This window comes from Rattus norvegicus, chromosome 2, assembly GCF_021556685.1.
Source record: "Rattus norvegicus strain SHRSP/BbbUtx chromosome 2, alternate assembly SHRSP_T2T, whole genome shotgun sequence".
Lineage (NCBI taxonomy): Eukaryota > Metazoa > Chordata > Mammalia > Rodentia > Muridae > Rattus > Rattus norvegicus.
Window position 1 is genome coordinate 106,006,696 of NC_141535.1, and position 11,487 is coordinate 106,018,182.

General features: G+C 44.6%; 1 pseudogene; it reads left to right on the forward strand.

Annotated features, from left to right (window-relative positions):
* The first annotated feature begins 9,508 nt into the window (after window positions 1-9,508).
* Window positions 9,509-9,961, forward strand: LOC147996192 (small ribosomal subunit protein uS11 pseudogene; annotated as a pseudogene).
* The last annotated feature ends 1,526 nt before the right edge of the window (window positions 9,962-11,487 follow it).

An 11,487-nucleotide genomic window follows, 5' to 3' on the forward strand; every position in this document is an offset into this window, starting at 1 on the left:
CCTCAGTGGGTACTACCCACAATGAAATGGGACATCATGCATCAATCGCTAATTAAGAATATACTCTGCAGGCCTGAGAATAGCACAGTATTATTGAGGCATCAATTGAGTCTTTCTCCTCCCCAGTGACTCTAGCTTGTGTCAAGTTAACATGAAATTGGCTAGCACACCATGTAAAGGAAGAAGTATAGAAGGAAGAAATATTGTTCTCTGATATTTACCTGATATAGCACATGTGTACACACACACACACACACACACACACACACACACACACACACACACACACTAATAGTACATTTTAAATTCAATATATTTGAATACACATGGCACCTAACAGTGGAAGGATTTAAACCACACCTGACTGTAGTACACACCCCAAAATGGCAAAGAAGTCTCCTTGGTAGTGAGTAGTTTTAGTGATTGCAGTGAGAGACACTTGGCATGCACAGTGTGACTGTGGAACTTGGGCTGCCCTTCATGGACTAGGTGACATTTAATGTCCCTCACTGGACTGTCTAATGCTCTTCTGCATCCCATCATCCTGTGAAACTGTTTATGTTTGAATAACTTCAAGTAGGTTGGAGAAGCAACTGGGAAAGCTTATGTGCAATAGACCTCTGCCACGCTGTTAGCATTCTTAGGCCATATCTGAGATCTTTGTGATCAGACGTAGGTCTGTGTACTGGAAGCTTTTCCCAAGGTCTCTGGCCCAGTGAGGTGCAAGGGTTCAGGCGAAGGGGAGAGAACATGAATAGGGAGGGGGGATTACCCCAGCGCCTCGGCTGCTGTAGCTGCCTCCACCTTGGTCTCCACTGCTGCTGCTTCAGTTGCTCCAAGATGCTGCACCGGTCACTCTGCTCAGAGAGTTGGGCCAGATTGACTAGCCAGTGAAGGATACAGGGGACATTTTCCGGGACAGCAAATCTCTTCCCCAAAGAGCAATGTTACAGCTCTTATGACAGAAACTCTCAGACAATGGAGCAGTTTTCACACACTTTTATTTCTAGATAGAATCCTTATATACAGCTTTGGGGTGGGTCAGGGTCTGACAATTGGTACTTCCTATTGGCTTGGTCTGAGAGCTTGTACCTTATTTACATGAGGGCTTGGGGTGCTGCTCCTACATGACTGATGGCCACAAACCTACAGGGGGTGTGCTGTGGGAGGCTGTAGCTACATGACAGGAGCTTGGTGCCCAGGAACAAGCAAAATGCCTACCATTCTTTCAGGGTCTCTGGGGTTTCTAGCCTTAGCTCAATGGGGAGCCAGGCTATCTTTCACAGCCCACCACACCACAACTTGCCCTTTTCTTTTTATAAACAAGAGGTATCATCAGAGTAACTGTCTCCTATGTTGGGAACAGTTTGATACTGAACCAAGACCTGATTGGTAGTGATCTTTGCAATGCTACTCATCTGCTGCTTTAGAAACTGAATGAGACAGTGTGCTAAGAGAAGCAAGGCTCCAATGGCTAGTGTGGGGTCAAGGAGGGGAAGAATCCAGGCCACCAAGGGGTTAGAGTACGAAAGAGAAGGGGTGTTGGGAGTATAGCATGCCTGGAGATTCCCCCAGAGCTCTTCGAACATCTGGATATCTTGTTCTACTAGCCCAGATTCATTGACATAGAAATAACATTCCTTCCCCAGCAAAACACAAGTCCCTCCCTGTTCAGCATTCAGTAAGTCTAGGGCTTCCCAGTTTTGGAGAGCAACACATGCTAAGTAGGTTATCTGGTGTTGAAGAGACTGAAGACTCTCTGTAGTGGAAGCCATTGCCTGGTTAAGCTTGTCTTGGAAGTCGCTGGCTGGATGTTGTGTTTGAACAAGGGCTGCTCCATGGTTCCTGTCACACCCAATGAGAAAGCAAGGCCTAATCCAATGAGCAGAGGGATGAAGATCTCTCTCTTCTTTCAACTTCCTCCTGTCTTCACGGTGAGTTTTTCAGGTCCGTGGAGATAAACCTGGGGGACAATTATCACAGCAGTGCAGGAACCTTGAAAAGGGGGTTAATACAGGTACCTGTAGTGCCTTTGCATCAGAGGAAGGCAGGAGGGTTAACACATACTGACTTAGTGGTGGTGTTACACGTCATGGGCACGTATAAGATGGGGTTTGGAGGAAGGTCCTACAAGGCAAAGGGGGTGAGGGTAGGTCAAAGAGAGGAATGTCCTGTACTTTCCTCATGGGTAGGGGTCCGTGGAGGTGGAGAAGGGAAATATTAAAGTGAACAGCTAATAATGGTTGGGAGAGAGAAGCACAGAAAAAGCATTGGGAAGAGTTGGGGTAGGTGGTAAAGGTCAGCTGCATATTGGATGTACTGTAGCCAGGGGAGGGTAGCTCGGAGTTCCTTCTGAGACTGATTTTCCTATTGGATAATGGTAGCATGAGTAAAGACTGATCTGGAGGCAGGAATAAGCTCATGGGAGATGTGCAGGTCAGCGATGGGGTATTTGGCATAGCCAAAGGGGTAAAGTTTACCTGTGACTCTGGTTCGCCAACGTTCATTCCGTGGATCACTAATGGAAAGCTGAAAATGAGTTTGAAGGTTGGCAAGCATGGTGCTGCCACGACTGGTGGATTCCATTCTGCAGGTCCAATATCTGCAACCTCCATATGTGGAGACCTCCTGGAGACATTCACCTGTGTTTCAGTAAGGAAAGCAGAGGGAAGGACTGGGGATAGTGGAGATGGAATCCAGGTGTAGGGGGATCCCAATCTTGGTTTGACATTCTTCAGGTGGGAAGTCCTGGGTTCCTAGGACTTTCTTATGACTGTTGTGTCCGTTGTGGTTTCCCTAGCATAGAATCTCCAATGGTAGATATTGGGAAGACTAGGGAGAGGCTGGACAGTAGCAGAGGTAGAATGAAGAATGACAGAAACATCCAAGAGAATATAGAAGATGGGAGCTTGTGGAAGGCACAATGCCTGGGTAGCAGTTACCAGGTCCTGGATATCCTTCCAGTAGATCTTTCTCTCCCTCTGGACATAGTGTTTCCTCTGCCTCCTCCTTTTCCTCTGTCCATGATCTGCCAGCCAGATGTGGGCCATCTTCTTGGTTGGTGGGGTGGTGTCAGACATTTCTGACAGGAACCCAGATAGGCTTAGGCTGGTCTTGCAGAAAAACACAAGTGAACTCAGTTGGTAGAGTATGAGACTCAATCTCAAGGTCATGGATTCAAGCCTCACTTTGAACACCAGGTGTCGGGTTCGTGGGGTCCTGTGTCTGCTCCACCATAGGGCATGGGCCGCTGGGGAGCCAGGGTATGGAGAGATAACTATGCTTACCCTACACTGTCGCTGGGCAGGTGTTGAAGCCCTGGGATACTGCTCTGGGGATGGGGAAGTACAGTCTAAGCACAGGATATCGGAGTTGGCTCAGGGGTCCCCAGGGCTGCAGCGAGGCCTGGGTGTCTGGTTCTCAGGCCCTCAGTTATCCAGGCACTGCTGGAAGCTCGGAGAAGTAGGAGCCCACGGGCTGGATCTAGTCTGGGACTGATGGAGGGGAAAAGAAGGTGGGAAACTCCAGCTGATCCAACCGGAAGAGAGTCCTTAGCTTTGCAGCTGTTAGCTTGAGATTGGCATCAGTCATGGCTGGGAGCACAGAGAGACCTTCTGTGAGAGATTAGACAGTGGCTGTATAGGCGAAGGCCTTCTCTGTGGCTCCCTATGGCAGAACCCAATGAAAAGAGGGAGTTCATGGTTTTATGATATTTATTGTCATGGCAGAAAGTGGATGTATAAAACAATTCCCCACTATTCAGGGGGGCCCTGAGATTAAATACCTTTTGTAGGGGGAGTATCTGGGAAGGAAAGAATATTGGCCCTTCAGGCCTTCAGGTACCTCATTAAAATGAAGATCACGTCCTCTTTTTTTTTTTTTAATTTTTTGAAGGTTTATTTATTTATTATATACACTGTAGCTGTCTTCAGACACACCAGAAGAGGGCATCAGATCTCATTACAGATGGTTGTGAGCCACCATGTGGTTGCTGGGATTTGAACTCAGGACCTTTGGAAGAGCAGTCGGTGCTCTTAACTACTGAGCCATCTCTCCAGCCCAAGATCACGTTCTCTACATGTTGAGGGGCTTGGGGCATTGTCCTTATGTGACTGATGGCCTCTTTAGGGACCTGTGGCTAGTGATAGGGGCCTGGTGCCCTTGAACAGGTGAAACACTTATCATCTTTCGAGCCTTAGTTCAGCCTGGTTCCTACCAGGCTACATTTCATGGTCCTACAATAAGATGACTAAAAACCATATTCCTGCCTCTACTAGCATGTAATACTAACACACATCCCTAGGAACCCTTGTATTATAGATACATTCTTGTATGTTCATATTTTATAGCACTATTTTATTGCTCTTCCCCTTTTACTTATTTATTCTCAGAAATTTATTTATTTTGAGAAATGAGTTTTGAACTCACTAGGTGGTTAAAGATAACTTGAGCTTCTGATCCTTCTGCCCCTCCCTCTCCCATGAGTACTGAGATTATGAATGTGAACCACACACCAATTTTATACAGTGCTAGTGATCAGATCCAAGGCTTCTTCATTCTAGGCACTTATTCTACCAACTGAGCTTCATTTCCAGCTATTTCTGACTGTTCTAATGCAGCTGTCAATCACCCTTGCCTACAAGGGACCAACACAGCATGATAATGCTACTCGGAGGTAACCTTTCATCTGAAGCATAGAATCTGACCCAAGTGGATAAACAAAACAAATGGTGTGTAGGTGGCTTTCAGAAGATGGCAGGAGGAGCTGCAGAGGTAGCTCAGTGGGCAAAGCACCTGACACACAAATACAAAAAGCCACGTGGAATGGTAGCCTCTTACAATCCCAGCACAAGATGAGTAGAGAGACAGGGACTCCCTGGAGCAAGATAGGTAGGCTAGCTGAATCAGTGAGCTGCAGGGGTCAGTGAGAAGCCCTACTGCAGTACAGGAATATTCAAGGTAAACATCAACTTCGGGCCCACACACACACACACACACACACACAAACACACACACACACATACACACACACACAAACACACACACAAACACACACACACACAAACACACACACACACAAACACACACACACACAAACACACACACACACACAAACGTACACACACGGAAACACATATACATCCACTCATAAGGAAAATTAAAGTGTCTGGACTAGATAAAGCCCTGTGGAGCTGGGATTGTTAACCTTTTGTTTTTGTTGTTGTTGTTTTTTTAATCACAGCCTCCTCAGGAACTGTCAGATATCCTCTAGGAAGTCTGATTGTCATTTCAGAAAGGGTGTAGGCATGGGTCTATCAACCCAGCCTTTTTCTATAAATTCTGAGACCACTACAAACATTAGCCCTGTCATATGTCGTCATATCCCTAAAGGACTAGTCAGTCTCTTGGCAGCAGGCTACCCCAGGCTCCTGCATCTGGGGAGAGATAGAGTCTGTTCTCTCTGAAATTACACATTTTAACATTGTTTTTTGTCCACTTGGTCTACCAAGCTTCTCTCTAGCCCATCTCTGACCTTTACCAATGTAACAGCAGTTCTGCTCCCAAGATCTTGTTTTATAGCAAAATGATTAGGACATTGGTCAGAAGCCTTTTAGGATGCTGCTATGGTTTGAATGTGAAAATGTCTGCAACAGGCTTGCATGTTTGAACAGCTGGTCCTCAGTCAGTGGCCCTACTCTCAGAGGTTGTGGAATGTTTTGGGACCTAGCTGACAGATGTAGACCTGCTGAGGCAGAACTTAGAGATTGTAGCCCAGCCTCGGCTGCACACTGCATCATTCTGCTTCCTGGTCTGCAGAAGAATGAGAGGGTAGCTACAAACTATGGGGCTACCTCAATGAGCCATGTGACTTCAAACTGTGGGACAAAACAAAATCCTCCTCCCCACCCCCAAGTCACTCCTGGTCAGGGCATTTGGTCCCAGTGGCAAGAAAAGCATCAAGATTTCTAAAAAGCGGTGAGCTTATAACTAGTAAAAATGACTTCCTTTGGTTTAGTTCCTATTGGCAGGTATTTTCAATGCTGGGTTGCCTTCCTAGAAGATACAGAACATGCCACAAAACAGAGACTAATGAATGTATTTCATGGTTTTATCTTTATTCCAAGCCAGAATACACAGACTTAGGAACCAAAAAAAGAAGCCAGGCATGAGGAGGCTGAGGCAAGAAGATCACCATGACTTCAAAGCCAACATGGGCTAAAGAATGAGTTCAAAGGCAGGCATATGCCCCACCTCAGTAATGAAGCCCTCGAGTAGAAGAATCTGTAGTCTTCCTCTGCCATTGATTCCTTCTATGTATGTTTTACTTGATTCCCCCAAGCTTCACTCTCCTGCCTTCTGCCATGTTTCCTCCTAAATGTGAATAAGAGACTATAATTCACACACACAGGCATGTCTAGAATAGAACCAGCTTCTGAAGAATGAAAGTCTGGGTTACACCCGATTGAAGACCCCAGTTAACTGAATCAGCACTTGCCTAAAATTGGAAGCAACACAGAATGCTTAATCAATGAAGAAAGTGGTAACGACTACAAAACTGTTCGCAGAAAATACAGCTGATTCTGTTTACATTTGCTTTATCATGTCACCATGGTATGTATTTATAATTTAATCTATATGTTACAAAACATCAAGGCAGAAACAAGGGAACACAATTATGACTACATATACTAGATCTGAGAACAGTTGTGAATCTACTTGTTCTGTGAGAGGGTGGAATCATCATATTAGGAAAGGGGGTTTTATTCCTATTTAAGGGAAATGTCCGAGTTCAGGTAGTAAAGGTAAGTGAAGGTGCAAGCGTGTGCCTGTGTGTGTGTGTGTGTGTGTGTGTGTGTGTGTGCATGTGTTTGTATGGGCCCGTGTGGAAGCCAGAAGACAACCTTTGGGCTCATTTCTCGTGTACCATCACATTATTTTTAATTTGGCACTTTATTATTTATTATTTATTTGGGGGGTGGAGGTAGAAGCATACATGCTCTGTTTAGAAGACAATTTGTGGGATTTGGTTTTCTCTTTCCTTTTTTTTTTTTTTTTTCCCCCCCCCGGAGCTGGGGACCGAACCCAGGGCCTTGAGCTTGCTAGGCAAGCGCTCTACTCCTGAGCTAAATCCCCAACCCCTTCTCTTTCCACATGTGTCTTAGGTAGAGTTTCTGTGGCTGTGATAAAACAAGACTGTGGTGGTTTGAATAATGCAAAGTGGCACTATTGGGGGTGTGGCCTTGTTGGAGTGGGTGTGGCCTTGTTGGAGTGGGTGTGGCCTTGTTGGAGTGGGTGTGGCCTTGTTGGAAAATGTGCAGCACTATGGGGGTGGGCTTTGAAGCTCCACTCAGTGGGGAAGAGACCTTCCTCCTGGTTGCCTGCAGAGGAGAGTTTCCTGCTGCTGGGATGGGATGAAGACATAGAATTCTCAGCTCCTCCAGCACCATGTCTGCCTGCCTCCATGCTGTCATGCTTCCCACCACAATGATGGTGTTGTGCTGAACCTCTGAACCTGTAAGCCAGACCGAACTAAATGTCCTTTATAAAAGTTGCCTTGGTCATAGTGTCTCCTAACATCAATGAAATCCTAAGACAATGATCAAGCAACTTGGAAAGGGAAGGTTTTATTTCCACTTGCAGCTGTCAGGATAAACTCCCTTACTGCTGAAAGTCAGGGCAGGAACCCACACACAGCAGGAGCCTAGAAGTAGACGCTGAAGCAGAGACTATGCCTTGTTCCCCATGAATTTCTCAGTCTGATTTCTGATAGGACTCAGGAACCACAGCCCAGAGATGGCAACCCTCACAGTAAGTTTGTCCTTCCTCATCAGTCATGAAAATGCACCATGGACCTACCCACACACCAAACTAGCTGTGACATTTTCCCCCTGCCCCCGTGACATTTCATCTATGGGAAATCCCTCTTTCAAAATAACTTCAGCTTTTGTCAAGTTGACATAAAACTAGCCAGTACAATGTGGGTCCCAGGGATTAAACTCAGGTCTTCAGGCTTGGTGCAAGCATTGTTAGCCACCAAGGCCTTTTTCAGCCTCACCCCTTTTTGAAACAGGGTCTCTCACTGGGACCTGGGGCTCACTGCTTAGGTTAGGCTGGCTAGTCAGCCAGTGATGTGTACTGTTTCTCTTCTCCAGCACTAAAAATACAAGTTCATGCTGATTTTCCTGTTCTTTTATATTTGTTCTTGGGAAGAGACAGACTGAGCCATCTTTCTGGTCCGTGTTCCTATTTCCTATAAGTTTAGAAAATGGATGCACATCAGACTAACAACAAAACTCTTTTGTGACTATTCAAAATATTTAAAAGACTTTTTTTTGGTTTTGATTGTATGGTTGTTTGAATATGCTTGACCTAGGGCGTGGCACTATTAGGAGGTGTGGTCTTGTTGGAGTAGGTGTGGCCTTGCAGGAGAAAGTATATCACTTTGGGGGTTGGCTTTGAGACCCTCCTCCAAGAGACAGTCCTCTTCTGACTGCAGCTGGATCGAGATACAGAGTTCTCAGTTTTCTCCAGCACCATGTCTGCCCGGATGATGCCATGCTTCCCACCTTGATGATAATGGACTAAACCTCTGAACCTGTACGCGAGCCCTAATTAAATGTTGTCCTTTATAAGAGTTGCCTTGGTTATGGTGTCTATTCACAGTAATTGAAACCCTAATTGAGACAGATTGTTTCTTATTTTGTCTTGATCGTTTTACGTTCAATCTTAAAACAGTTACTTTATGACTGTTAAAAATCGTGCAAATTGGGCTGGGATTGTATGAGGCTTAATTGGTAGTGTTTGCCAAACATGCTCAAAGTCTTGGAATCAATACCTATCATAAATTAAGAGTGATAGTACACACCTATAGTCTTATATTCAGGAGGTGGAGACAGGAAGATCAGGGGTTCCTGGCCAACTCTGACTGTATAGCAAGTTGAAGGCCAGCTTGTACTACATGAAAGGAAAGGACACATAAGCAGTTAGCTACCTGCCTTCTGCTATAGGGGACAATGGTGTAGATGCACAGAACTGAATTTTGAATTGTACAAATTTGGAAACTTCTTCCTGCATCCAGCAGAGATCCTGTTGTTAGCATGGGTAGCAATGATTCTGCCAGCCTCTTCCTCTGGACTGATCTGTGGGTGTTTTGAAGACGGTAGTGGTGTTACATGATGCCACTTTTCATTAGTTTACTTCAGGATTTGCCCCAACTATTATTCCTAGTAGCCTAATGTGTTTCTCTAACTCTGATCCTATGTAAGGACAGCTATGGTTATCATTTAAACTAAAATACCTTTGCAAGTAAGCAGGTTGCTGCTGAAAGCTTCAAGGGTAAGCAAGCCAGGCTTCTGCTCAGTGGAAGGCATGTTGATACAGAGCTAAGAGCACTCAGAACCTTCACTGCTTAGCCAGGATAGACTTCGATGTTTTTAATTAAGAATCCCCTCCCCCAAAAGCTAGATGCACTCTTTCCAGTGGAGGAGTTTGGAGACACCTTTCAGAAATGGCACCTTACAAGGGGAAAGAAAAGAAAGAAGAACAAGTCATTAGCCTTAAACCTCAAGTGGCTGAAGGAGAAAATGTATTTGGTGTCTGCCACATCTTTGCATCCTTCAGTGATACCTTTGTCCATGTTACCATTCTTTCTGACAAGGCGTCCATTTGCCAAGTGACTGGTGGGATGAGAGGAAAGGCTAACTGTGGGGATTGTTCTCCCTATGCAACCATGCTGGCTGCCCAGGCTGTGGCCCAGAGGGGCAAGGATCCGGCATCACTGCCCTGCATATTAAGTTCCATGCCAGAGGGGAAAACAGGACCAAGAGCCCTGGTCTTGGAGCCTAGTCAGCCCTCAAAGCCCTTGCTTGTAAGAGATGAGTATTAGATGGATTGAGGATGTCACCCTATCCCCTCTGACAGCACTTGAAGGAAGGGGGATCATAGTAGTCACTGTCTATAAACAGGGCTTCTCAAATTCGTTTCTGTTAAGAAATTGCTTTGGGTAAGTGAAGAAAAAAATATATTTATATAAGCAAGAATGTGTGTGTATATATTTAAATACCTAAATAGACCCTGTATGCTATAATTGTATTTATAGCATAGGTAACATATTCTATTCTGCATATGTTTAAAGAAAATATACGTTAACTTAGATTAATAGACTCTGCTATATCAATATTGGGCTTCTTAATGTAGCCATATGCTTGCTACCTCAAAGAATATTACCCTGATGTTCTAAGTTGTTAATGAGACTCAGAAACAGAAACACAGTATCTCATTATAACATTTTTGTAAACAGTGATTTGGTGACTTACAGGTGAGTTGAAGTATGTTAAATAAAATATTACCAGGAAAATATATATGTTGAGAAATTCATAAATTGGCATCTTTTAAAAGTGATGTCAGTTTGCTTGTATAAATATAGTTATTCCATGATAGAGAAATATAGCTGTGTGTGTACTAACATCTGCGCTCTGGGCTATAAATGTATTTGTTGGACAGTACAAGAAGAATCTAACTCAAGTCTCTCATGGCATTCTATTTTTTTATTTATTTATTTATTTTTTTTATTAACTTGAGTATTTCTTATCTCATGGCATTCTAATGTCTATGTTCAAGCCACATGACTTTCATCAGGTACTCTGCTTAGCTGAGAAGCAATGAGCAAAACACACATGATCCTGGGGTGCAGAGGTGACCCCAGTACTCTCAGAAAATAAATAAATTAATGAGATTATAATACCTGGGAACACAGCCACAAATGTTGCCAAAGGCCACAAAGAGAGCCTTCTGTGTTCTGGGGCCTCAGCAGTCGGGGAAATGGATCTGCCAAAGTGATACTGGAGTTGAAACCTGAACATGCCGTCAAACTACTCAGTGTGCAGTGTCCCCTCTCAGGGTAGACAACTGTGCAAACCAGCAGGAAGCAGCACCGACTCTGAACTTATCTCACCACCGTGAAAGAAGACAGTGCGGCCGGAAAGGCCACTCAGCGGCCCTCACCCCTCTTACTGGAGTTCTGTAGTCCAGACACAGGTCAACATAGCCACAGTTCCGTTTTTATTGCTTAACCTGGGCTCTGGGAATTGAATTCCACTGTGAGACTCACACATCGAATGCTTTTATTTGCTGAGCCACGTTCTTTAAATTTAAAGGAAAATGTAATAATTTGTGTGTGTGTGTGTGTGTGTGTGTGTGTGTGTGTGTGTGTGTGTGTGTTAGATAGAGAGAAAACTTACGGGAAATAGACAACACACAAAAAACAAAACCCACTTACCCTAAAACACAGATAAACATTTTAGCTTGGATATAGTATATAAGCAGACTCAGTTTAAAATAAAAAAAGAAAATGCCCACTGAAGGGGAATTCATTGTCAGTTCATGCCTGTTATATCTAAAGTCCAGTGCTCGGTGCACTAGTGCTCTGGGGTGAGCTCCAGGAGGCCTAGGGCTGGTAGAGGGCCAGCTCACCTGGAAAAACAGCCC